Raw genomic sequence first — 26,241 nt, forward strand, 5'->3', positions numbered from 1 at the left:
TGAGCAAAATAGCCAAACTATTTTTGACTTTGTGTTCGACTCACAGAAGGCATTCAATCAGATAAAATGGGACATTCTACAGCTAGGTCTCAGGAAATTGGGTTTGGCCCAAAAATGTCTGGCCAGATCCCGTAAAGCAGAACTGGAAAAAAGAAGGAGCCTGTTAAATTCCTGAATGGTCCAAGACCAGGCTAGCCACTGTCACCTTTAATCGTTGCTCTAACAATGGAGCCACTAGCACAGGAATTCCATTACAGTTCATATACAGGGATGTCCATGAGTTCCACCTCTCACATGGTCTAGCTATATTAGGAGAATATTATATTCACCAAAACAGTGACAGGTTATTGTGGTCCTAGAGGAAATTGAGGCAGTAACTGTTTGCCAAACAATATGTTAAACAGTAAAGGTTAAACATTACTAACCCTTCCCCCTTGCCCTAATACAAATACTGAGGTTAGGAAGAAATAGGAATTTGGTTTGGGGCAAGACAAGCTATACTAGCTCCTTTCTAGGCTGAACATCCACCCTCCTAACCCTCGTTATATGGTGTGTAAGAAGCACCAGGAAAGCAGAACCAGGTTAAAAATGTCATGGTTTGAGAGAATCAACTAAATAAAAACTACAATCTTAACAAGACTCTCATATGTGTTCCATGGGTGACTCGCAGGGTGTTGAGGTCGGTCTGGGACAATGAGATGTACTTCAAGGCATGCCAACTACTCCTACCACTCCTGGTTCAGTGGTATAGCACAAAGAGCAGCAAACGTTAGCTTGCACTGGTTCAATTTTCAAGCCAGATTCATCTGGGGAGTGCACTGTTCCTATCGCCAGGGGATAAATTAAAGGGTGCATTGTTGCTCCATACTTCTAAGCTCCTCTATTACTGGGAATCATATTTACAAGCACTTTACATTACAAACAATTAAATCCCCTTTAATCAGTACTTACTTGACACAGGGCCTAGAGGAAAAGTAAGTCGGGAGGAATGGGGAAAGTCTCATATTGCTGCTACAATTAGATCCACAGCGGGTGCCCATAGCTTCTAAGCAATGTCAAAGGTCCTTTCAAAATGGGTATGCAGGGGCGACGGGGGCGCCATTCCACGTAGCTAAATCGGTGGATCTCAAACCCTCTCACCTGAATAGAAGGACACTGTAGTTTAACCCTACTAGAGCAACATTCTTATACAAAAGGTCCCAAAACCTCATGCCTTTTATTGCAAGAGAATGTTCCATTGAGGCCTGTCTCCTGATTGGAGGAACACCACCCTTTTTCTAAGGATAATTTACATAATGCTGGCTCTAGTACTACCTATTTATTTGCAGTAGAGGCTGAGTGACAATCAAGTGTTGGGGCCAACTGAGATGCTCTATGTTATGTCTAAATTGAGAAGGCACTAGTGTACAAGCACGATATAAATAAAATATCATAAATTGAAGACCACCAAGGGTTCTTCTCAGGAGATTCTGTTGTCTTTCCACGTATAAAAACAAACATAAGGAGAATCATTTTTGATTAGGGATCACCAGTGAAATTACCTGGAACATGTATAGCAGCCTTGGAAGCATATATTTCTTGATGGAGAAGATGCTCTGAAGCCCCTATATCTTATGGGCGAACTCGAGTAGTGTCGAGTTGCTTTTGCGTAGAGGACAGTAATTAGCCCTGAATGAATGCTTGGGAATCAGTGCCAGTTTGACACCTTGGTATTCCAACATATCAGTCTCCCACTGAAAAATATATTTCCCCTGCAACTCAATTAGCATCTGCTGAGATTGGAATATTTTGAGGTCTCTCTCATAGCTAATTGAGAACCAGTCTCAAGTGACTCTTTAAAGTTCACTTACTATTACAGGGCGCATTTGTGTGGTCCTATTTCTGATGAATTGAAGGTCATCATTGAGGGTAAATTGTGGCTAATAGGCCACAGTTTCAAGCTGCAATGTTAAGCCCCAGATCTCTTGTAAGAGCCCGGTGCTAAGCCAAATCCGGGTACATGAAATTTGAAATGTGTCTTGATGAGCTTTTCGATAATCTGACCTAAACCAAACCAAGGAGCCTTTGAAGCAATTAATCAATAGAATCAAAAACATTGTTGTCGTCCAGTGCCAGTAACGTTTATTACATCTCACAATTTCCGTTATGCCCATCGTTCTACAGATGTTGCCGGAAGTGACAGAAAGGTGAATGTTCTGCAGCACGGCTCACAAAGTGCATGAGGCCACGGAAACCTGCAATACACGCCCTAATTTAAATGTTGTGATTAAGGAACAAGTCACCTACCAAAAAGCTACAATACTTTGAGGAGTCCCAGTGTGACGAAGGTGGGAGACAAAGTATCTTTTCGAGTAACCTGGAGGGATTTAGACATTTGAAATAAATCCTGAGAAAAGTAAAATAACAGTTTAATTTATCAAGGGGAGAGTTAATTACAAGTTGAGCCAGACAGAAGCCGATACTGAGGCTATTGTGCAAGCCTCCCGTTTTCCTTTTACTTAGGTGTTTACTAAAGTGGTAGTGCCAGTTAGTTGGTTAAGATTTGGAGAGAAGATTATTTGAACTTGACATGCGTCGTTAGCTTTAGTTTTGCCAGGTAGGGAACTTCCCTCATAATGATAAGTCTAGTTAGGCGTTTTTATTTTTTTATTTAAATGAACATCTTTAACTATGACCCAATGTAGTCTGAGTCTTCTTCTGGTTCACCACAGAACCCACGCCTTTTTTGCTTCATACTAACATTGCAACAACTTACATCCACTAAAGGCTTATGCATTTTATCATCTATTAAGTGAATCCCTAAATATGAGCACAAAACCTCAGCCAACATAAGCCCCTTCCTAGATCTGTATTACTCCCCTCTCAACCTGATATGCCTTCCCTTTACCAATCATTGAAGAGATTTCTGTGGATAGACCTAGGCTAAAATTAAGATTTAACCACATCTGCCATCCTTGCCCTTTTCTGCAGTTGCTCTTCATCTGGCAAACTGACATTCTTTCTTTATTGGCTTCCTTGTCTATGCTGCCTCCAATTTGACCACATCTGCTTAAAGGGTTCCTTTCATCTGCATCAGCGTATATCAATCCAGAGTGTGCCGATGGCCCAGACTGTTGGGGAAGCAGATCTGGCTTCAGTCTGAAAGTAAAAGAGGCGTTTGAAAAGGAAACCACACCTACAACGGATAGGTCTGTCACACTGCCAAGGCGTCCAGTGTTTCCTTTGCTGACTCTTAGCATAATTGCAGCTGTGTGTCTCAGAGTTTTCGTTTTGACACTGACTTTTACCACATTCTCATTAATTCTATCAAAGTGTGCGCAGGTGAAGCCAGGCAGAAAAACAGACGGCGGCTCCTTAACAAAGCTTGGATGCCTCTGAAGGCTGTGGAAGGGGAGCAGAGCTTTGATAGCCTTTCCAACCTAGCAGTGTATTCCATTCGATTTTCTCGGTGGGATGCAAGATGCTGATAGTAATCAGAGCCTGTCTTGTATGTCATGAGGATCACCATAGAGGAGGGTGACAGATGGTACCAGTTTGAGTGGCGCTTAGGTCTGCAAGCTTGTCTACAGGGAGTGGCAGATTGCCAGAGAGCATGGTGGCACCAGGTGCTACAAGAATATCCAATTGCCTGAGGCACTTCAACAGATTCTCTTTTCTCGCTCAGCCCCTTCTCCTGACTCCAATCTTCTGCCCCACCGATGACTTCAATACCTTCTGGGCCTCGCCTCCACCCTTTCATGTTACTCCTCCCTCCTTCACACTACTATTCCTTCCTCCCAAGTACTACTCCCTCCTCCACACTACTACTAATCAGTTAACCCCATCATTCGCTTCACAATTACTCCATATAGTTAACTCTCCTAACCACTCTTGCCACACTACCACAAACTGTCACACTGCAGTGTCACTTCCACCCTTCGCTAATGCCTGGTCTTCTCCAGAAACTGCCTCCAAATTCCGCCGCTCCCTGCTCCCTTGTGCTGGTCACTTGGTCGTCCACCTCCGATCTCACCCGAATATCCCACGCTTACGGCTTAGCCCCCCCTCCTCTGCTGGTATTAGCCACCTATCCCTAGCTAATCTGGCCCACCTTCCCCACCTGGTGTGCATTTATAAAAACAAAGCGTCATATGTAGCGGGTTAAGTCCTGCCCACATTTTCTACACAGGTCCACGGCAGAACAACAATGGTGGCCCAGGAAGGCAATTGTTCATGTACCAGGGACCTTTTCAGGGTACCCCTGAGGAAAGCACCAAGGGGGGAGGCTTCTTGTCATCCCCCCTTTTTGTAACTGGTGGGCTAGGGAGGAAGGAATAGTACTGCGCCCAAGACATTGCATGTACTTGCTTTTATCACCTGGCAGCACCACGCAGTCCTCCGGACGGTGGCGTCTGATTGTGGCTTCCCTGTGCAGCTCTTACTCTCCTAGCTGGGGCTCACTTGCAGCATAGCACAACAAATATGTTGCATCTTCTCTTGTTCTTTGTGGGTCTTTGCACAGACAATCACGGCTAGGTAATGGCAGAGTTTCTGCCTTCGCTTCATGAATGTAGGGTGCAGGTTCAGAATTCAAACTTTGATCCTGCTTCTTGGTTTCTGGCTTGAATGACATGTCGCTTCAAAAAGCAGAAAAACATTGGCAAGCATCTTGTAAGGGAGGCATGGCTTGAGACAGAGGGGTAAGAAACATGCTGGCACTGGGTAGGAGGGGGAACAGGAAACTGGGACCTGTCAACAGCCACTGTCCACCTCAGGGGTAGGAGCGGCTCTGAATTGGTCCATGGTAGGCTTCGCCACGCCCAGCTGAGAGAACTCCCATCTCTTTGTTAGGCAGAAACCTGTGCAGTTCCCTTAGGAACCACTACAAAAGGCTTAAGACTACAGGTGTTGGCAGTAAACCCAATTGGTAGCAGTCTGTACCACCCAGATTTACCTGGTAGCTGTGGCTGAGCAGCCAGACTTCTCTCAAGAAGAGTTAGACAGTATATAGAGTATACAAGGTAGGTACCAAAATACAGTAGCACTAGCAAACAATGACCAGAGCTTTGGTATCAAAGTATATCATTATTTATTAAAAAGACAGACTTAGAAACACCCCAGCACTATTATTGTAAGCAAGTTCAAAAACACAGTCACTATTAATATATATACATCCCTTATTCCTTACTAGACAAGTCTTAGTTAACACCACTTATTTCCAGACAGAGGTGAGCGCTTAACTAAAGATGGCACTCCAATAAGTAAAAAAAAAAGGGAGGGAAAAGGCAGAAATTAGGAAAATCACACAACACAATACTTTAGAAGCACCCAGCAAGGCAGGAAAGTCAAAGTCTACTTGTGAGCAAAAAGTTCAGAGGCCAGGCTCCCTCTTGGAGAGAGTAGAACACCAATGCGCCCAAGATCACACAGTTTAAAAGGCTTGAAAAGTCTTGCAGGGAGTTCGAAAAGGAATTAGTTCAGCTCAGAAAAGTTCAGTTATCCAGCCTAGGGCCAACCCAAGTGGTAAATTGAGGATTTAAGAGACACCTCACACAGACCGTTGCGAGGGAGGCCAGGCGAACACAGTACCTTGAAAGTGGAGAGAATCCTCCAGCGGGGGCAGTTGTTCCTGGCAGCGGGTGCAAGTCACAGCGTCGTCCAGAGGAAGAGAAGATCTCGACGTGGAGGAAAGCGGAAGGTCGTTGCACTGCCAGGGAAGAAACCAGCTGCAGAGTTCTCCGGTTAAAAGGTACTACCCTTTTATTCGTGGTAGTGGTAAAACGTGGTATCCTGGTTGCTGGGGTGCTTGGCACAGGCAAGGCGGCCACAAGATTATCCGGGAAGGCGTAAAGGCGGGCAAACTGGTCATCCCCACCAGTCAAAGGAAGAAGACTCTTCGGGATGAAGATCTCCTCTGTCGTTGGAAGAAGGGGTGAGTCGGTTCAGCAGTGCTCCACCGGTGGTGTCGTCGTTGCAGGTAGGCTCAGCTTCTCCCTCTTCGGATTCTTTGGTCCTGTGGCGACATCTGAAGACCCAGTCCCCAAAGCCCTGCTTTTATGCAGAAAACCCCCATTCATCAGTCCTAGCTGTCACTCAAACATGCTAAGTGGTGAGCCTGGCGGCTCACCACTGGGCCAATCACACAAGAGTGCGACTTGAGTTGCTGAGACAACTGAGTCCAGGGTGCCTAAACCCCCCTCCCACACATCCTGTAGACCCAGACAGAGTGGCACCACTTTTGGAGGCTTCTGTGGAGAAAGCCGCCAAAAAGTGGAACAAAGGGCTCGACTTGGGTTGGAGTCACAGAGGTGAACACAAACGCCATTTTAAGACCGAGTCCTGACGAAAATACCCAACCGGGGAATAAATATTAAATAAATAACCCGGCGGTATCTTGAACATTGTACCAAAAAGGGGTGCATTTAAAATGAATGGGAAAATCCCATAGTAAATATTCTTAAGGAATATTTCGCGTGGTAACCACTGCCACCAGCCAGAAACTCGACAAGGGGGGACTGCACAGTGCCCCCCTCGAAAAACAGACCAAGGGCAATCTAATTACCCCTACCAGTACTTCCACAATATGATGGTTTGTACTGGTTCTGTTCCCAATTTAAGACTAGTAAAGTCAATGGTGACTTTACATGCCCTGGGAGACAGTAGTCAGTCCCAGGGTATGGAGTCTATGTTTGGGGGTCACTATGACACCCCTGGGTTACTGCACTGAGGGTGCTGTGTAACACTTACCAAAAACCACATGAAACCCTATGGAGCCCATTAAACACATTGCAAAGTCAAAGGATACCTCAAATCATGTCCAAGAGTGGGAGAAAAAGAGTCTCACTCTTAGCAGGAGAAAAAAATAAACCCCAAAAATCCAGCAAAGCTGCTGGGGGACTCACTAGGTTTGGGAAATTAGCCTTAACAGAGAATTCTCCCTAACGCTCTTCTTGATTAGGCCCGATTACTGTCCTTGTCACATTAACCTAGATCTGACTCCATTGTTTCCAGTGTGAGTCTACCATCTGGACATCTATTCTGTTGAGAGATTCTTTTTTTTTCTCTCTTTGTATCCACAAAACACCAACTGACCATTGTTATCATTGACCAATCCCTCAAAAATAAGCAGTAAACCACACAATCCAGTGGTTGTCGTAATTCATTTTGCTTCATTGGAATAATCAAGTTAAAAAAAAAAACATCTTCCTGACCTCAAGGGATCAGAAGCTCCATGCTGCCAACGAATTAAACACTCCATGCCAACTCCTGAGCTCAAGGTGATTAAGAAAAGGTAAACAGATGAGGTTTATTTTCTTATTGATCTTGATGTTTCATTGTGTAGGCAACATGTACAAGCACTATATATAACTCAAATAATAAGTTTAAAATTACATTTTTACAAAAACTGCGGGAGTGGAATGTTATTATTGAATTCACAGTAAATGCTGGATGCAAGAACAAAGTTTATTTCAGCACCAGCACTTTGAGCTCCAACACTTTTATTAATCAAGTCTTTATTCTGTTTAACTGCTTTTATATATATCTAACATGTGTTAAACATTTCTCTACGCTTTTAGTTTTTATGACAGGCTTATGAAAGAACATATTAATTCCCTTTGGCAAAGATTTTTTTGATGGATTATTCTCCCACAGATTAATCACCCTAGATATATTCCTAGATATATTCCAGAGCGCCAGCTGATCTTTGGATATATTTCCGCCAATATTTCAGCAGAAGCATATTTATAAATGTTCGAACGTAGGGCTATCATGAGAACTCCAAATGTTTGACCAGCTGCAGGCATACATACACTAGCTGGAGGGCCTCCTGGTGGACATCTAGGACTACATTTTACAGCGTCGGCTCCTTACATATCAGCCTATTAGGAGTCAAGCATGAAGGTTGAGGGTAATGAGAGCCGGATGTAGCACTCTCTCCCTACCAAATGGGAAAGAAGGTTCACCCTCGGTTGGAGGAGCCCAGGAGGACATATGTAAAAGAAACACAGAGAATTCAGACTTTTGTGAAAAGGCCCTTTGGGTAGATGAGGAGGGGTGTTCAAGCAATAGATTGGCAACAAAGTCATATGTCTTTGAAGGACAAGGTAGAGAAAGGGGGTTAAATGTCAATATGGTCCCAAGACCAGGGAGACAAGAGCCTCTTCACAGCAACTTAGTTCTTGTCTTTGGGGCTCAACATTATTGAGCCGGACTTCTGAGCGTCGGATGTGGTTTTACGGCGATGAGTCAGTGTCGAGTCATGGAGCAGCAGTGACTGGTCTTAACTATGTGGTGCTGTTCAGCAGCAGCATTTGGCTTGTGGGTCTAAGATGCTGGGAATGGCAGCAGATGTCGGGTTGTCTGTGCCGGAAGACTAGGTGACGATAGGGACAGAGAAGCAGAGACTTGCTTTTGGCAGCGAGCTGGCGGGCTAGCTCAACATCCCATCTGGGAAGTGCAGTAGCATCTGGGAGCTCGAGAGAGAGCAGGTGACCAGGCTGTGGCGGTCCAGTTGTCAGATGCCATGATAGAAGAGCTTCAGTATACAGCAAACTCCGAGAGGCAGTTGAGCGTCGAAGGTCAAGAAGTTTCAGATATGCCAGCAGAGCTAGGGGGTTGCTTCCTTGTACCAGTGGTTGCAGGGATAAGGGGAACCCTTCCATTCTGCACTCCCACTGAAGGGAGAAAAGATGTCCTCTTCCTGCAGGAGATTCTATGAAGCAGCATCCTGGCCATTGTTCTACATGCCTGAAGTGGAGACAGTCAGAACAGACACTAATCCTCATCGGTCCTGCCATAGCTGGGCCTGTTCCACAGAGCTGACACTAATGTGATACCAAAGTGCTGTTGCTTATAACTGTGTAATTTTGGCAGTCACCATGCCAACAATGGAATGGCTTATATTTACAGTTTTAATTGTCATTGGACTGACTAGAGTACACAAATATTATTTAGATGAGGTGTAGAAAATTAAAAAGCCATCTCTGCTGTAGGAACTGCCCCAGCAGCTCTAAGGAATTGACGTGTGACCTTTGAACCTCATTTGTGCCACTGGAGAACTGGTGCTGTAGATTTCAATAGACTCGTCACAGCAAGGTCACGTGTTCGCACTATAATTTTAGCATAAAACTTTTACAAAAAAGGAGGGCTCATTAGCAGATCTCCCTTTCAGAAAGAGAATTACCTACATCATTTTAGTATTCAAAATAAAACTGTGTCTGGTGTTTAAATGCATTAATGGTCCAGCAAAAGCCCATATTACAAAAAGTGAGATATGTAACATTCCATTGTGATGCCCTTGTAGAAAAATATGATCTGGTCCTAAAGGTGCCAAAATCTAGATGCAAAACAGAAGTGGTTGCAGAACCTCAATTTCGCCCATGGGATCAGCAACACAAATTCTTAGTAATTGAATAATTTGTGATTTTTTTTAGTTCCATTGTGCCACTTTCTAGGGCTTCTTTCTATACTATTGCACATGCCTAAATGGACCAAGGACTGCCTTTTAGCCCATGTCTACATGAAAAAAGTCTGCATTTTTGCCCATTTTCAGTGAAGAGGCAAATATTACAGGGCCTGCGGTAGCGGCACTGTACTTATGGTAAAGTTGCTCAACGCATAGGAAGAGCACTTTTTGGGTGGCTTATAACTTTGCCCCCACTGAACGAATCCCAAAAAAGCATATGGCCCAGTCAGATTGACCCTGTGACGTTTGGTGAGGTCTTGTCAAGGGGGAAGGGAGTTGGGCAAAAATGTTTGTTTTTTCTCAAAGACGCAATGGAAATAAAATGTTGCCCACGTCTACAGCCCAAACCGCTGGACGGATTTTCACCCAATTTGCAGCAGGAGCGGCGGCTTGGTCCCAAAAACATGCTTTTGTAAATTTGGAATAAATCTGTCCAGTAGTTATTTTTAAAACAACCAAAAAGTAGGTATTGTGATATCTGGGTTCGGCCCACGGACCCACTTCCCGGTTCGGTACGTGGATGGGCCTCTGATTGTTCCAGGGGCGATGTGAGGTCCACGGACATCGGACGCACCCCGCTGATTGGTCAGTAAAAAACGTGAGGTACGTCAAATTTTTGAAAACGCCCACCATATTGGATTCGTGGACAGCACCCGTTGTCCGCGAACATCGCGGTAAAAACATTAAAAAAAGACAACATTGCTCTTGTCAAACTAATGAAACAATTTCTGGGGAGCTGAGGGGTGATGAGGACGGGATGGGATATGGCCTTAAAAAGCTAAAAAACAGGCGGTTTTCTTCTCCGATGTCCTCAATCAGTCCGGGGCAGGCCTGTGATGTTCACGAACCTATTAGATGTTCGGGGGCATCTACGCTTATTTGTGCATTACAGGGTTTTGCCAAAAAAGCAAAAGCAGTTTTTGGATGGCTTATAACTAAAAGCAGTTTTTGGATGGCTTATAACTTTGGCGCCACTCCATGCAACTGCGTGAAACTTTGGAATTGCATCCTAGACCTGATTCCAAATGGTTGTGAGAAGTGTGGTGCCGTTTTGTCAAGACGGAACAAAATGAGAGGGCAGGGATCCCAAAATATTGTACAGGCTTATAAATGTGGTGTCATTTGACGAATCAGCACAAAAGTTTGCAAACAGATTTTAGATCTAGATATAGTGCAAAGTTTGGTGGGATTTTGTCAAGAGGGCGCTAAATTAGAGGGGTGTTCTAAACATTTTTCAATGGCTCATAACTTTGTTGCTGTTCGACTGTGGAAAGATTTACGGAAAGATTAGAGACCCAACTTTTAATGTTTGTACAAAGCCTGAATGGATTTTGTCATGCGGGGGCTAAGTTATATGACTATTGTATGTACGTACCTTTTGACACTTTTGGAAACAATAAAACATGGACGGATTTCCAACAAACTTGTGTGTGTAAGGAGCACTGGCAAGGTCCTGAAAGCATGGTTTTGCAAATGTGTCCGTTTTATTTTTCGACATGCGTCATAATGTAGGTACAAAAAATAGTGATATACCTTTGGTGACTAAGGTATAGCCTGTGGCCATGGGCAGTGGCCAGATTGTCCGGGTCATGGCATATGGTCATCACCAGGACAATCTGGCTACTGGCCATGGGGGATAAAGTGGCCATGTTCCCCACGGACTGGCTATGTCGTAAAGTTTTTCGAAATTGTGATAGGTTTGAAAGGGAAAAAAATGTGCTTGTGGTAATATGGACATAGGGTCATAGGGTTCTCTCTTTGCAGGCTGCCATGGAAAGGGAAGAGGTGTTCTGTATGGAGCCACGCCTTCCCTTTCCATGGTGGACATCTTGGAAAAGGATTTTCGTTCCTACTAGCGGGACGCTGCGCGCGTCCCGTTGTAGGAAGAAAAATACTTTTTTTTTTTTTAGCATCCTGGGTTACCGCTTTGGCACTCCAGGGTAGTAATGTCCCTCATCCCTCATTGCAGAGGCTGTAACGGGTGGTAACGGTCCGGAGCCTTCGTTATCAGGGCCGTTATCCCCCGTTCTAGTCCCGAGAACTGGGGATGAATGCAACATTATTCCCATTAGCATAACACAAAATGCAAATGGGAATGTTGGAAAATCTTATTAGATCTATGTAATTTACTGAGAAATGTAAAGTAGATGGTATGTATAAGGTTTTTTTTATAGTTCTATATTTTAACTGTGAAAGGTGGTTCCTAAAGGAACCTTTTCCTTTTTTTGCAGGAAAGGTTAGAAAGCAAGGTGGGGAGGGAAATGAGGGAAGAGGCACCAAGCACTAATATGGAGCGGCAGATGGACAGGGAAGATTTTGCGTGCGTGTTACATCTAAGGTAGGGGGCAGTGTTTCTCATGGTCCTTGATTACAGCTTCAAAAGCACTTTGAAATTGCTCCTCCCCTGCAGAGGAGTGTGTTGCAGTACATACAGAGAATTGTTGTCTTCGAAAGATGAGGATCAACAGCCTCTTGTATTGCTAGTAGGCTGTGTGGTTACGGTACTGGTTGAGGAAGATGAGGTGGAGGAGGACAATTTACTACTTGCTAAGAAAGGAACAGCCTTTCTGAGAGCATTGCAGTGGTTGGATTGGGTGTGGAGGCACATGGTGGTGGTCCCGTAGGACTACTGACCAGGTAGTCCGCGACTCTCAGTGCATTTCACTTTGGTAGCTTTAGCCTTTGGTACATTCCAAACAGTGGTAAAGAACTGCCACACCCATGATTCCCTCTTGGTGCTAGAGGTAAACACTTCCTCTCCCTCATCTTCTTGCTCCTCTTCATTGTCTTTGGATGTACTGTGCTTTTTTGTTGTGTAGGTTCTCCAGCTGGTGGTGGTGGTTCTTGGGGAAGAAAGATGGCAATAGCTGATGCCATTTATTTTTTTTAACTTCTTTTTGACGGCAGAGGTTCACAGTAGGCACATACATCAAGGCAACACATGTGTACATTAAACACAGCAATGTCGACAGAGCTTCACATGAGAGGAGTGGGAATAAGAGTTCATGATGCAGGAGTAGTCACTGATGGAGCAGGGGACAAGCCAGACCCAGGTGTACCTTCACTTTGATTGTTAAGATACATATTGAATTCAGCCCAGATGTTCTTGGGGGGAGAGTGGTCGGGGAGCACGGTCAGGTATTCTTCCTCACAATTACGTGACTAAGTGAGCAGGCGCAGCCATTTCTGAAAGACCGGGAGGGGGGGGGGGTGTTTCTCCAACTCTGGAGTATGCATTTTTTGGCTATCATACAACCTATATTCAGAAATTTAGCCAAACGTCTAGTATCATCCGTTCCCCAAGCTCCAAACAGAACTGCTAAAGGATCAGGATCAACCGCAGTTTCAGTAATTGCAGTGAGTGTTTCTAAAATGCTTTTAAAAAATTCAGTCTATTACAAGTCCAAAACATATGTAAGTGGTCAGCTTCTTCTGCCCCGCAGCGGGGGCAGGGGTGCACCGTGGTGTGGGTGAACCTCGAGGTCCTATATAGAGTATAATAAAGAATGTTTAGAAGCTTGTATTGCATGGCGCGGTGACGGAAAATGAGGGAGACTTTTTGTGTGTCTAGGCACATTTCCCCCCAGACCTCGTCGGATATCTCTAGGCCCAATTCAGCTGCCCATTCATCGCGTGCCCTGAGAGCTTGAGTCGGGGTAGTGTCCTGTAGGATCTTATATAATGAGGATACGATGCCTCGGGCGCCGTTCGAGTTAGCAATATATGCAATCGGCGGGTTATCTGGGGACTCGTCTGGAAATGAGGGCCATTTAGTGCGAAACGCGGTCCGAAGTCTATAATATTGGAGGGTCTCTACAGCGGATCTGGTGTGCCCCCGTTTCCACGTTTGGGGATCAATGAACCTGCCTTCAGGGTAGAAATCGGACAGTGCCTGGTATCCCAACACCCCCAAGCACCCGCCAGTGTTGGACCAAAGCGGTGTCCTGTGTGGGTTCCAGGCTGGGGAAGGCCAACACGGGGAGCCATTTGTAGTATGCGGAGGACTCAGGTGTAGGGAATAGCAGGCACGTCCAGGCATGAAGGGTCATGTTAATTGGATCAATAGGAGAGTCAAGTGTGTAATGCTGGTGCAGTATGAGGGACATTATGTTAATGCCAGCAGCTGCCTGCCAGTCGCTCCAAATTGACATGCAGACACGCTGGGGAGCCTGGGTACCAATGAGTGGCATGTTGGGCTTGGGCTGCAATCCAATAAAGTGTCAGATCCGGAGCTGTGATTCCCCCTTGTTTGTATGGAGCGCCATGTCAGTCCACTTCTTGCGCACCGCGCCAGAATGCCAGAGGAACTGTGCACATAATGTGTGTAGTTTGGAAAAGTATTCCCTCCAGGCCCAACATACGGGTATGTTACTGAAAGTGTAAAGGAGCTTGGTAAGTAGAATCATTTTAATGAGGGCCAGTTGACCAGCAATGGATAATGGAATGGTACGCCACGGTGAAATTTTAGCCTCGACTGTTTGTGCTACCGCCGAGTAATTGTCAGCGAGCAAGGCGGATTTGGTTAGGGATACCTGAACGCCCAAATATCTGACACCATCCGGGGACCAGCAAAGAGGGTATTCGTTGGTGGGTTGTTTGGTAGATTTAGTGAGCGGGAAGATCTCAGATTTTGAATAGTTAATAGTGAAACCGGAATGGGTACCGATGCGGTTGATGTCTTTTAGTATAGGGTCAAGATGGGTTGTAGGATCTCTGATGTATAGTAGAACATCGTCCGCATATAGGGATATCATTTTGGGGTTATCTTTCAGTCTTATTCCCTTGCGGGCGTGGCATGCACGGACATGGTCCGCCATCGGCTCTATTGCTAGGGCAAATAGGATCGGGGAGAAGGGGCATCCCTGTCGGGTACCCCTGAAGAGTGTAAAAAGATCAGATGTCAAAGTATTAACTCTTACTCGTGCCGAGGTATTAACTCTTACTCGCGTCAAAGTATTAAATCTTACAGGAGAAGTGTATAGTAATTAGATGAACCCAATCATGTTTGGGCCGACGCCCATTGTCTCCAGCACCAGCCACATATAGCGCAAAGAGACCATATCAAAGGCCTTTTGAGCATCCAGCGTGACCGCCACAGCTTGCGCGTCTTGTTCTATGAGAGACATGATATTAAACAATCTTCTGATATTGTGGGAGGTAGACCTCCCAGGGATGAAGCCTGCCTGGTCTTCATGGACTAAATATGTCATTATGGGTAGAAAGCGATTCACTATAATTTTAGCAAAGATTTTTGTATCGAGGTTCATGAGGGAGAGAGGTCTATAAGACCCACATTCGTCATCGGGCTTACCAGGCTTGAGCAACACCGTGATGACAGCTTCACGCATAGAAGGGGGGAGAATAGAGACAGAGTGATTCGTCCCAGACCTCAAGCATTTTAGGGGCTAATATGGCGACATGCTCTTGATAGAATTCGGTGGTAAGCCCGTCAGGGCCCGGCGCCTTACCTTTGGGCAAGTTTGAGATGGCAGTTACAATCTCCTCTAATGTGATTGGGGAGTCCAGCTGGTCCCGGGTGGGGGAGGAGATTTCCGTAGTGGGGATTTTGTCAAGGAGCTCGCGCATGTGTTTTTAGGTGTGTTCGGCAGGCTGGGAATAGAGGGACCTGTAAATCTCGGTGAAAATGTCTAAGATTTGTTGGTCAGCCCACTGTGCGTTGCCATGTTCATCTTTGATGGAGGTGATCTGAGTCCGGCCAGATTCCCTTCTTACTAGTGTCGCTAATGTTCTCCCCGGTCTGTCCCAGTCACCATATTTCCTGGCGGCCTGTGGGCGGCTAAAGTACTGGACTTCATTGGTGGCAAGTGTGTTGTATGTCTGGAGTTCACCGCTGATTTCGGCGAGTATGGCAGGATCAGCACCAGTGGAGCATTGCAGCTCCAATTGCTTCAGTTTGGCTTCGGAGCGACCAAGGGCGGCTCTGATTGCTTTCAATACCCCAGCCTCCCGGGAGATAGACATTCCCCCTAATATACACTTTGAAGGCGTCCCATCTGACAGCAGCTGAAGTGCCCCGAAGAGAGTTGTGCTCAAAGAAAGATTCAATGTCAGCAAGTATTTCAGCCTTAAACACAATATCCCGGAGGGCCTCAGATTTAAAATGCCAGATGGTAAATGTCGGGATAGGTATTCCCAGCCCCACTGATAATGTAATTGGAGCATGGTCTGACAATGTGCGAGGTACGATCCGGGACCCCTCCACCCTACCCATACTTTCACTTGACACAAAGAACAAGTCTATCCTGGATGAGCTGTCATGCACAGATGAGTAGTAAGTGTACTCCCACCGCTGGGGGTGTAGCGTCCTCCAGGCATCGCAGATATTAAGTGTCTTAATGTGGCCATGTAACATGCGTGTAGCACTGGACAGGGCTTGGGCAGCAGTACCAGCTCTGTCCAGAACAGTATCTAGAATAAGGTTCAGATCTCCTCCCCATATAATCTGAATTCCCACGTAGCCCAGCAGTATGGCGGTTATGGTATCAAAGAACTCAGGGGAGTCAACGTTGGGGCAGTAGGTATTAACAAGTAAATATTCTCTGTTAACCAGTGTGCAGTGTAGTATAACACAGCGTCCTTCAGGGTCCGTGTAGCTTTTATGCAGTATAAACTTAATTGATTTAAGGATCATCGTAAGAACTCCCCTGGATTGGGTGGAATAGGAAGTGAAGAATCTAGCTGGCCCCCATGCCGGGGCTATGGTCCTTGGCATGTGACCATTGGAGTGTGTCTCCTGTAGGAACAGTATCTTACAGCTATGCCTATTAGCATAGGCCATTATCTTACGGGCCTTGGTGTGATTGCTTAGTCCCCTGATGTTCCAGGACATCAGGACGGTGGCCATTTCAGTGACAGATATCTAATCCTATAATACATGTTTAGTGAACATCCCAGATCCAGTAATCGTGTGAGCTCCCAAATGTGAAGCTGAAAGTGCGATCATGGCTCTTCAATGCGTGTGCCGTGCAACCTTGTGCGCCTTTTTTAAGTAACACCCCATTCCCACCCACCTCCCTCACCACCAACCCGAGAGCAGCAGTGTAATAATCACCCACCCTTAACTGTTCACAGCTGAGCCGTCCCCAACTTGGCCCAACCTGTCAGAAAGCCCAACTGGGGCTAACCCACAACAAAAATGTAAAAAGCAGTGCAATAGCAGTGGGGTGCGCCATTGCCGTGCACTGGCGCGCTTGGAGCCCAAAGAATCAGTGGCAAAACAAGCAGGTTTTTGCGGTCTTATAATGCTTGCCCCTGTATCTCTAAATAGAAATTAAGGGTCTACATGCAAAGCGTTAGACCGTTGCAGTTTTAACATTAATAACCAATAAACATGATCAAGATGAGCAGTTCAATAGTGCGTTAGTTCAGCAGGGAGTATCCAAGATGCTAGGTGACATACGAACAGCCAGAACTGTATAGCAGGGTAAATAAAAATGACAGGGTTAACTGTAAGTAAGGTCAATGGCCGGATGAAGTTCTCAATGCAGAAATCAGTAGGACAATTAGAGGGTACAGGCTGTGAGCAAAGTTCAGTCATTGTCCATGATGTCATGCGCAGGAGAGTGAGGGGGGGGATATGCGCTTCTATAACTTCACTGCTTCCGAAGGCACCGTAAAGAAATAAAGTTTGTTGTTGAATGTGAACTTCAGGCACGCAGCAAATATGGCATAAGGAATATTTCTCTCCCTGAGCAGTTTTTTAACTCTGAGGAATTGGCGACGCTCCTGCTGCATTCCGGTTGAGAAGTCAGGGAAAATTCAGATCACTTGCGATTCCATTCTGAGCTCTCCTTTTTCACGTGCAAGGTGGAAAATCTGGTCGCGGTCTTTGAAGCTTAGGATTTTCGCAATGATGGGCCTCGGGAAGTCTCCAGGTTTGGGACGCGGTGACAGCGCCCTGTGAGCTCTCTCAATGGTGAAGAAGGGGGACATGACAGGGTTGCCCAGTAGATCTTTCAAGAGGCTCTCGACTGCCAGTTCGTGTCGGCCCTTCAGCGCATTTTCCAGAACCCCAATGATACGTATATTATTCCTCCGTGACCTGGATTCGAGATCATCACATTTTTTGCTTACCCGACTTCATGTCCACGACCAGAGTGGATACCGTGCCCCATAGTGTGGTTATATTGTACTCGTCAGCACTTATCCTATTCTCAGTTTCCGTGATTCTCGATCCCTGCTGGCCCAGTTTAGCCCTGAGAGATGCCACATTTGCATTAATGTCATCAAGCTATCCGGGAAAGGCCGCAAAATTCCTAGCCATTGATTCCATCATGACCGTTAGGTCCGTGGTAGTAGCCTCCGCAGGGATTGGTACATCAGCCTGGTCACTCGATGCCTGGGCTGAGTCAGACCTCGGGGTGGCTTTTGCAAATTTGTCCATGGCTCCAGTCTTATTAGTATTCCTGGATCTGTTGGACATTGTGTAGTATGGTGTCTGAATACTCAAGAGTTCAGTGTGGAGTCTCATGTGAGTGTTATGCACCCAGGAGTTGTGTGGCGCAGAGACAAAGGCAAAGAAGCAGCTCTCTTGTCGGTGGCGCAGCAACAGAGCACAGAGCTATCAGGTGGGAGCTATCGATGCCTGGAGTCAGAGGAAACAGTGCCTGAGGAAGCAATCTGAAGTCCGCTGAGGAAGTCCACTTGAGTGGCTCATAGAAGGCTCAGAGAGAACGGTCGGAGCAGGATGGGAACGGACCGCATAATTCCAGGGCCTCAGAGCAAGGAGATCAGCCACAGTGAGGGAGTGGGGGCAGCAGCCAAGCCAGGTGGACAGCAGAGAGAGTCCACGCGCAGCAGCCCCTCCAACTCCTCACCTGTAGCTTGGCCCGTGTCCAGAACTCGAGTGGCAGGATCCTCAGCAAGCCCGCACGGGGCACACGCAATGAATATGCGTGGCGGGCAGCCCAGACAGGCCCAGCGCTGCACAGTAGTGTCTCAGAAGGCTCCCCGACCGCCAGGCGCAGCAAGAGCCATATCACAAGGGGTGCAGCAATAACACGAGCTGCGAGAGGAGGGCCAAGCAGCACCGCCTGCCGTAAGCACAAAGCAGTCACAGGCCTCCGGGAGTCTTAGATTTCGAGCGCCGGCGTCCCGCAGAGGATCAGCCCACGTGCAACGGCACAGGTCCCACGGGCGGCTCACGCGCACCAGGCACAGCCCGGCCTCCAGGCAGCAGGGCACGGCGGGAACAGAGACTGAGTCAGGCAGGCAGGTGATAAGAGCCCGGGAGCCACAGGAGCACCGGCGGTATCAGGCCTCGAACGGTGCTGCCACACACCTCCACGGCGCCAGGGCCCAGCCCCGGCCCAGCACAGGGGCAGCGCAGGCGGGCCACGCACCGGGTCAGGAGATCAGATTCGAGGCCAAATTTCGCAAGCAAGTAGCCCTGGTAGTCAGAAAGGCAGGGGCAGAGTATGGAGACGAAGTAAAGTGGCGGACCACAGTTGTTAGCAGATGGAAAGCGGCAGTGCACGGAGCTGGAAAGCTAGGCAGCCATTTTGTCGGCTGCTCAACAGTGCCCCCAGCTGATGCCATTTTTAAGATAAATAGCAGTTTTGCTAATATCCCCCCAGCCCCCCAAGTATGTGCTGTGTACTAGATAGTTAATGGATAATTAGTTATTATAGGTGTAGGAGCTGCGCAAGGGGATCATTTTGAGCTTTAAAGTTCCTAGATCAGTAGAAAAAGTGCAGTTCTGAACATTCCGTGAAGCATGGACCCGATCTTGAAGTGCGTTAGCGAACACGTCATCATGCCGCGTGCGAGCTTGCGGTCACGTGACATTGTCTGGAAAGTCTGCGATGATGTCAAACGTTGGCCAATGTCGACGGACGCAAAAACAGTGGAAAAAGTTGCTAAAAGTGCATAGAAGTGTTAAAAAGTATGACAGAAGGTAAGAAATGGCTGAGTTTTAAGGGGAAACCTGGAACATTGGACAAAAACGTTGCTATATTGGGGTAAGCATGATATCAGTAAGTTCTAGGAAATTAGCATGCACTGGTTAAAACCCATGGTTAAGTTGCACTAATAAAAACCTATGAAAATCAATTAAAAAAAACGTTAAAGAGATGCTATGGTTACAAGTAAAACTGAAAAACCTCAGAAATTCACCAGTTATGGTAAGCTAAGCAACCATAACTCGCGCCACCACCGTGCACTGCGAAGACCAACACCCAGGACATCAAAGAGGACATCACATATGATATTAATTTTGATGAAAAGTCCCTACATGGGGTTGTGTTTATAATGTTGGTAACAAGATGTCAGGGGTGATCGGGAGACCTATCATGAATTAATCTATTAAAGAATGTACTCATCTAAACAAAACATTATATTGGAGTGTTGTTAATACAGGAACCAAATCATACATAATCATAGCAGGCAACGGCTGCAGCATACACCATAGAAGTACAATATTTATAATCTTGTATTTTTGGATAGTAAAATAATGAATGCGACCTTAGAGTTTTGAGCAATGTTAAACATGCAATAACTAGCTAACAATTCAAGACTTACTACACACTTGTGCTGGTACAAACAATAGATATGAAGACCCACAAAGCATACAAAACAGAGGCACATACAGGCAAAGTAAAGTAAGGAAGAAAAAAAAAGCATCACCAGAAAATGTTAACATTGAAGTGGATCTTCATGTATACAAATAAATTGTGTGTTTGAGGCCTGCTTATTGTCGCATGTATGTGCACCATGAGCTGAGACCATGGTGAACTTTAAGTACTTTAAGAACATATAAAAAGGTTAATGTGTATATATATATATAGCACCCTTTAAACTTTGGAAATTCTGATTGTAAGTAAAAACAAAAAACTAGCCTAATCATGTCAGTAAACAAAAACAAGTGGTCCAGATATGTGATGTCATCAATGACATTTGTGAAGTCGTCTTTGATGTCCTGGGTGTTCGTCTTAGCAGTGTACAGTGGTGGAACGAGTTATGGTTGCTTAGCTTACCATAACTGGCGATATCCTGAGGTGTTTCGATTTTACATGTAACCATACGTCCCTTTAACAATGTTTTTTCAGCAAAAAGATGACATCACAAATGTCAAATGTCTTCCTATGGGTTTAGCACCTTAACCATAACTACATGGCCGCTACCGCAGGCCATGTAATATAGGATACATTACTCACCGTAATCGTATTTCTGATGCTTATATCTGCTTAGATTCACATGCTATGCGTAGGCCGACATCTAGTGGTAGTCGCAGAGTATTACATGATTTGTTTTCAAAACTCGAAAAAAGGGACATCGACTGGGTGTGTTAGTAATGCTATCCCTAGTGTGATGTCTACTGTAGCCATGGTCCTTCACGCGTCGAGGTCCCTAAGATTATGTTTCTCAAATGAGGTAGCATGAAGTGTAGCGTGAGTACATATGTAATGAAGCAGAAAATAGCAATAGTGCAAGAACATCCATGCACCTCCAACTCCAGGAGGGGAGGTAGGGCGGGCGCATGTGAATCTAAGCAGACACAAGCATCAGAAATACCAATACAGTGAGTAATGTATCCCTTCCAAGGCTTGTGGATCTGCTTAAATCACATGCTACGCATACATTAGCGAGCATTATCTGGAAAAGGAGGTCGGTTGTAAGAAGGTACAGCAGCAAACAGATGTTTTAGCACTGCCTGTCCCACCTGTGAATCTGCTTTAGAATGTGTGTCAATGCATTAGTGCTGAGTAAAAGTATGTACAGAACTCCAAGTAGCTGCTTTGCAAATGGCGTCTAGGGGGACTTGTGCAATAAATGCTAAAGTAGCTCCTTTATCTCTGATAGAGTGAGCTCTTGGTATGAAAGGCAGGGTCTTTTTTGAAATGAATAGCCCAGTTGTATGCACTTCACTATCCATTTGGCGATGGCATTTATCGAATGTGATCACCTTCCCTGCCAGGTGCTATGGAAACAGAGTTGGTCTGTTTTCCTTACAGATTTTGTTTTGTTTACATAGTAAAATCTAGTGTATGGAGGTTCCTTTCAGCTGAGATGAATGGATTTTGGAAAAAGGAATGTAGTTCAATGGATTAACTGACATGGAACTTGGATATGAATTTAGGTGAGAACCTGGGATGTGTTCTAAGGACCACTTTGTTTTTTGTGAATTACAAAGAAAGGGTCTTGTACAAATAATGCCTGTAGTTCACTAACACGTCTTATAGAGTTGATGACTTCCAGAAAAGCAGTTTTGTAGGTTACGTATTTTAGGCTGGCTTTGTGCATAGGCTCAAAGGGTCGTACCCTTTAGTTTTGTGAGTACAACATTAAGGTCCCAACCCAGTGGAGTGTTAGAAATGGGAGGATAGGGTCCCTTTACTCCCTCAATGAAAGCCTTGATAATTGAAACTTTCCACCAAGACACCTTGCTTTGTAAAGTGGTGTATGCGGACAGAGCTGCTAGGTGTACTTTGATTAAAATATTAGGCCAGAGTCTAGTAGGTAAAGCATGTAGTGTAGAATGTTGGATGGAAAACATTCAATTGGATTTAAGGCTTGCGATTGGCACCATATCACTAACCTTTTCCATTTGTTGAAGTAACAGTGTCTGATGTTGGTTTCCCGTGCCTCTTTTAGGATATCCATACACCTTTGAGAATGTTTTAATTGCCCGAACTCTACGACTTCAGGAGCCAGTCTGCCAAGTACATAGACTGAGGATGTGGATGGAGTGTTGTCCCGCTGTGCTGGGATAGCATGTTATAGGGGCACAGCAGTTTGGTTGGTTTGCACATCGCCAGTTTGAGCAGGTGTGGAAACCATGGCTGCATTGCACACATTGCAGCTATCAGGATTAGCGTGGCTTGTTCCTGGTGCATCTTGTACACTATCCTGTTGAGGAGTGGTGTCAGGGGGAAAAGCGCAAACACATTTCCCTGACCAATTTATCCACATGGCATTCCCCTTGGACTCTGGTTGGGGAAACTTGGATGCAAAGTCTGGGCAGTGTGTGTTTAGGTTTGTGGCGAACAAGTCTAAAGGAGGATAACACTGCATGGTAAAGATTTAGTCTAGAATATCTTTGTTGAGGTGCCACTCATGTTCTTCTGGTATAGAATTTTTGCTCAGAGTGTCCACCAGAGCATTGAGTTCCCCTGGAACGTTTTGAGAGACTAGAAACCTGTCCCGCTGGAGTGCCCTCTTCCACATTTTTTGGGATAGCCTGGACAGACTTGGAGAGCGTGCGCCTCCCTGTTTGTTTAGGTAGAACATGGCAGTGGTGCTGTCTGTTAGAACTGCTAGACGTTCTAGAAGGTTGATGTGGTTTTGGGCTGTGGTGTGCGTCCAATGCCCATGAGCTGTGTGGTGAAGGTAATGGGCTCCCCATCCAGAGAGTGCGGCGTTTGTAGTTAGTATTGCTTGAACTGGTGTATTGCAAACAGGTTTTCCTTTCAATAAGTTATCTATGGACCACCAGCGAAGAGCCTGTACCAGAGTGAGCGAAACAACCACTAGATCGTCCCACTGTCCACTTGCCTGAGACCATTGTTTTGCTAGCCACTCTTGCATTTAGCGCATGGGCAGCGCATGCAAGTGGAACTAGGTAGATGCATGAGGTCATCATCCCCAGCGCATTGCTTTTAGTATGGTTATTTTGCGACTGGCTAGATAGTGAGGTATTTGTAGCAGCATGTTCTGAACTCTTTCGAGGGGAAGATTTGATCTTCCCTTGTCTTTATGATTGCACCCAGGAATTGTTTTGTCTGACTTGGTACAAGACTTCACTTTTTCTCATTGATGGAGAACCTAAATGGAACAGAAGGTTGATTGTTCTTTGGGTGTTGAATTTTCAAATTTGAGGGATCTCCCCTGTTATTAGCCAATCGTCCAGATAAGGGTACACTGGCATCGACTCTTTGCGTAGGTGCGCCACTACTACTGCTAGTACCATTGGGAACACCCTTGGAGCCGAAGCTATGCCGAAGGGGGAACACCTTCAACTGGTAGTGTGCCCCCGCTATCTGGAAGCACAGATATTTTCTGTGCGATGGGAACATTGAAATATGAAAGTATACATCTTTCATATCCAATGTTGCCATGTAGTCCCCCTGCTTGAGGAGGGAAATCACTTCCTGAAGGGTTGTCATGCACAATCTTTGTGGCTTGACATATGTGTTTGCTGTGCACAGGTCTAGCACTAGGTGCTTTGTTAGGTCTTTCTTTGGCACATGGACGTACGTTGAATAGGCTTTCACCTCCTCCAGTAATATGAGTCTTCTTCTGGTGTCATTTTTCGGTTTCTTGGCGGGTGGTTGGATGATGGATAACACACACTTATCCGAGGTAATCTCCTCCTATGCATCAGTGAATTGTGAGATGTCACCTCCAACTGGAGGACATGGGAGGGTACCTGGAGCAGGGCGTCATTGCTTGGGAGGCATGCAGCCTCTACCAGAGGAGGACTGTTCCTGCGAGCTGCCCCACGATGTAGATTGGCTACCTTGTCCATAACTGGAGGAGCGTTGTGGGCCCTGCCCGTGGAACTGTCTTGTGTTGGGAGATCCCCTTTGCCAAACGGCTTGTTGGACAGCCACTCAAGAGATATTCAGGGTGTCATACTCTTCCTTGGCTCTCTTAAGGGCATCCTCAACTGCTTTACCGAACAGGGCATTTGGTTCAATAGGCATGTTGAGTAACGTGGACTGTGTTTCAAGATTAAAACCGGACTGCCTGGCATGGCACTTCATGAGCGCGCCCCCGGCTATGACACGGCCTGCGTTGTCCACAGCATTCAGATTATTCTTTACGACGCAGTTGGCCACCTGCTTGCCTTCAGATACAGTCTTTAGGAGTTGAGATTTTAGAGGTCCTGGGACTGACTCAATTTGTTGTTGCAGTTCATCCCACTTATGGCAACGGTTGTTAGCTAAGAGTGTAGTATTATTTGTTATCCTAGTTTGATAAGCAGCCAAGGAAGCCACATTTCTGTTGCAAGTGTACATCCTTTTACTCCCTTCATCTGGCTGAGTCTCTGCAGAGGCTAGAGGTGTGCCTGCCCTCTTCCTAATTGCGGCGACAACCTGGGAGTCAGGTTTTAGTTGAACCCTGATGAACAGAGGGTCGGTAGGGGCCAGTATGAACACTTTCTCGATGCAGGGATTGACTGCTCGAGTAAGGTTAAGTGTTAGCAGAGAGGGTTGACTGCGTCTCTGAATAGATTGCAGGAGGATAATGAATTGGGTTTCAGGCCTCTTGTCTCCAAGAATGTCCTCCACAAAGTCTTTGTCAACTTGTCTATGCTAAAATGTTCGGCAGCCTTGAGGAGCATTGCATTGTATTGGGGCTGATTGACAACTGGGGAGTCGGCCATGGGCTGATCTTGATGGTCTGGTGACTGGTTGACGCAGACTTCGTCATAATATTGGTCTAGATCATCCTGCTCATGGTCATACATACTGATGATCCTGAGAGCTAGGATCAACGGAACCTGAGGTGTCTATGAAATATAGGTCCTGAGAGGTGAGGGGGAGCTTAAGGGTGGCCATGTACTGGGTGGAGGTGCTGGGCTGAGGTGTCCAGGTGTGACTTCTCAGCCGATGGTTCATCCCTAGCTACTCCTGTGTGTGCAGTGCCCTGAAGGCACGTTAGTTGTACAGGGTGCCGGTCCATGAAGTCCACAAAGCTGGACATCTTCCTCAAAACCCTATGCAAATTATCAGGGGTCCACTCAGATGACTTTGAAAATACTGAGGGTGTAGGAGTGTCCAGTAAGGGTGTAGGTTCCTTGTGGTGCAAGGTCCCCGAAAGAGTGACTAAGGGTGCAGAGGTGTCCTCAGACTTAGAGGGGACACTATCTTGGGAAGTAGAGGACATGACGGTAGAAGCGTCAAAGTTTTAGTGGATTTTGACGTTTTGGATTGTAAGAGAGGGCCCGGGACGTGCTTCTTAATGAGTTCTCTAAGATTTTGATGTAATGGAAGGGACCGTAGAAGCGCCTTCATGACGCATGCCTTTTGGCACGTGAAAGGACATCAGTTTTAATGCGCAGGGTCAGAAACAGACTTGTGCGTCTGTTTCAGAAGACAGTCGTGCAGCGAACGCTCAGAGGACAGGAATATTTTCAAGGATCTTTCCTTTGACACCACGTGGCTCAATGGTCAACAGCGCAGTCGACGGTCGGACATGGGGTGTGTGCTTGGTGTGGCGTGAAGTGCGTGTGCTTGAGCCGGCGGGTGTAGTCTCCGTAACAAGACTGGCAGCCTGCTTCATTGAGTTTGGGACTTGCATGTGGGAGTCTCTCTATTCCCGATCGCCCTCTGCATCACTTACGACACCAACGATGCCATCACTGGAAGCTCCGTCCACATCAATGGAGGCCTCGGCCAGCATTGCGTGGGCACCGCAGCATTTTGTTCTACAGTCCTTCAATGTCTTTGGTCGATAGATTTGCAGTTCTTTTCCGGGTGATCCTGTGGAAGCTGTCTTCACACCCCGTGTGTGTCTTTCCAGGGGTACTTCCTATTGCAGGATGGGCAGAAGTTAAAAGGTGTATTTCCCTTGATAGGTGGAAAAGGCAGCACAGCGGGGAGAAAGAAATGAGGGAAAGAGATTAGGCATTCTCTAAAAGGAGAAGACAGTTTGACATCCCCCACTCTCTACTGCGATGGGCTGAGGCCCGGTGAGGCCTGTATAGGCCGCAGTCAGTGTCCAATGATGGGTATGTCCGTCGAAAATTGCTACAGCGGCCAATGGGCTGTTAGCGAAAGAATAATAAGAAAGTCTAGAATAACCTTTTACTCATCAAAAGGCATTTGCCTGAA

At 46.1% G+C, this 26,241-nt stretch overlaps 1 protein-coding gene across 3 annotated transcripts in view; it reads right to left on the reverse strand.

Moving 5' to 3' along the window:
• LOC138511696 (general transcription factor IIH subunit 2) overlaps positions 1-26,241 on the reverse strand; it is a 1,250,606-nt gene that overhangs the window by 401,729 nt on the left and 822,636 nt on the right. The window lies entirely within an intron of this gene.

The sequence above is a fragment of the Ambystoma mexicanum genome, chromosome 6p (genome assembly GCF_040938575.1).
Source record: "Ambystoma mexicanum isolate Mex_15411 chromosome 6p, UKY_AmexF1_1, whole genome shotgun sequence".
Lineage (NCBI taxonomy): Eukaryota > Metazoa > Chordata > Amphibia > Caudata > Ambystomatidae > Ambystoma > Ambystoma mexicanum.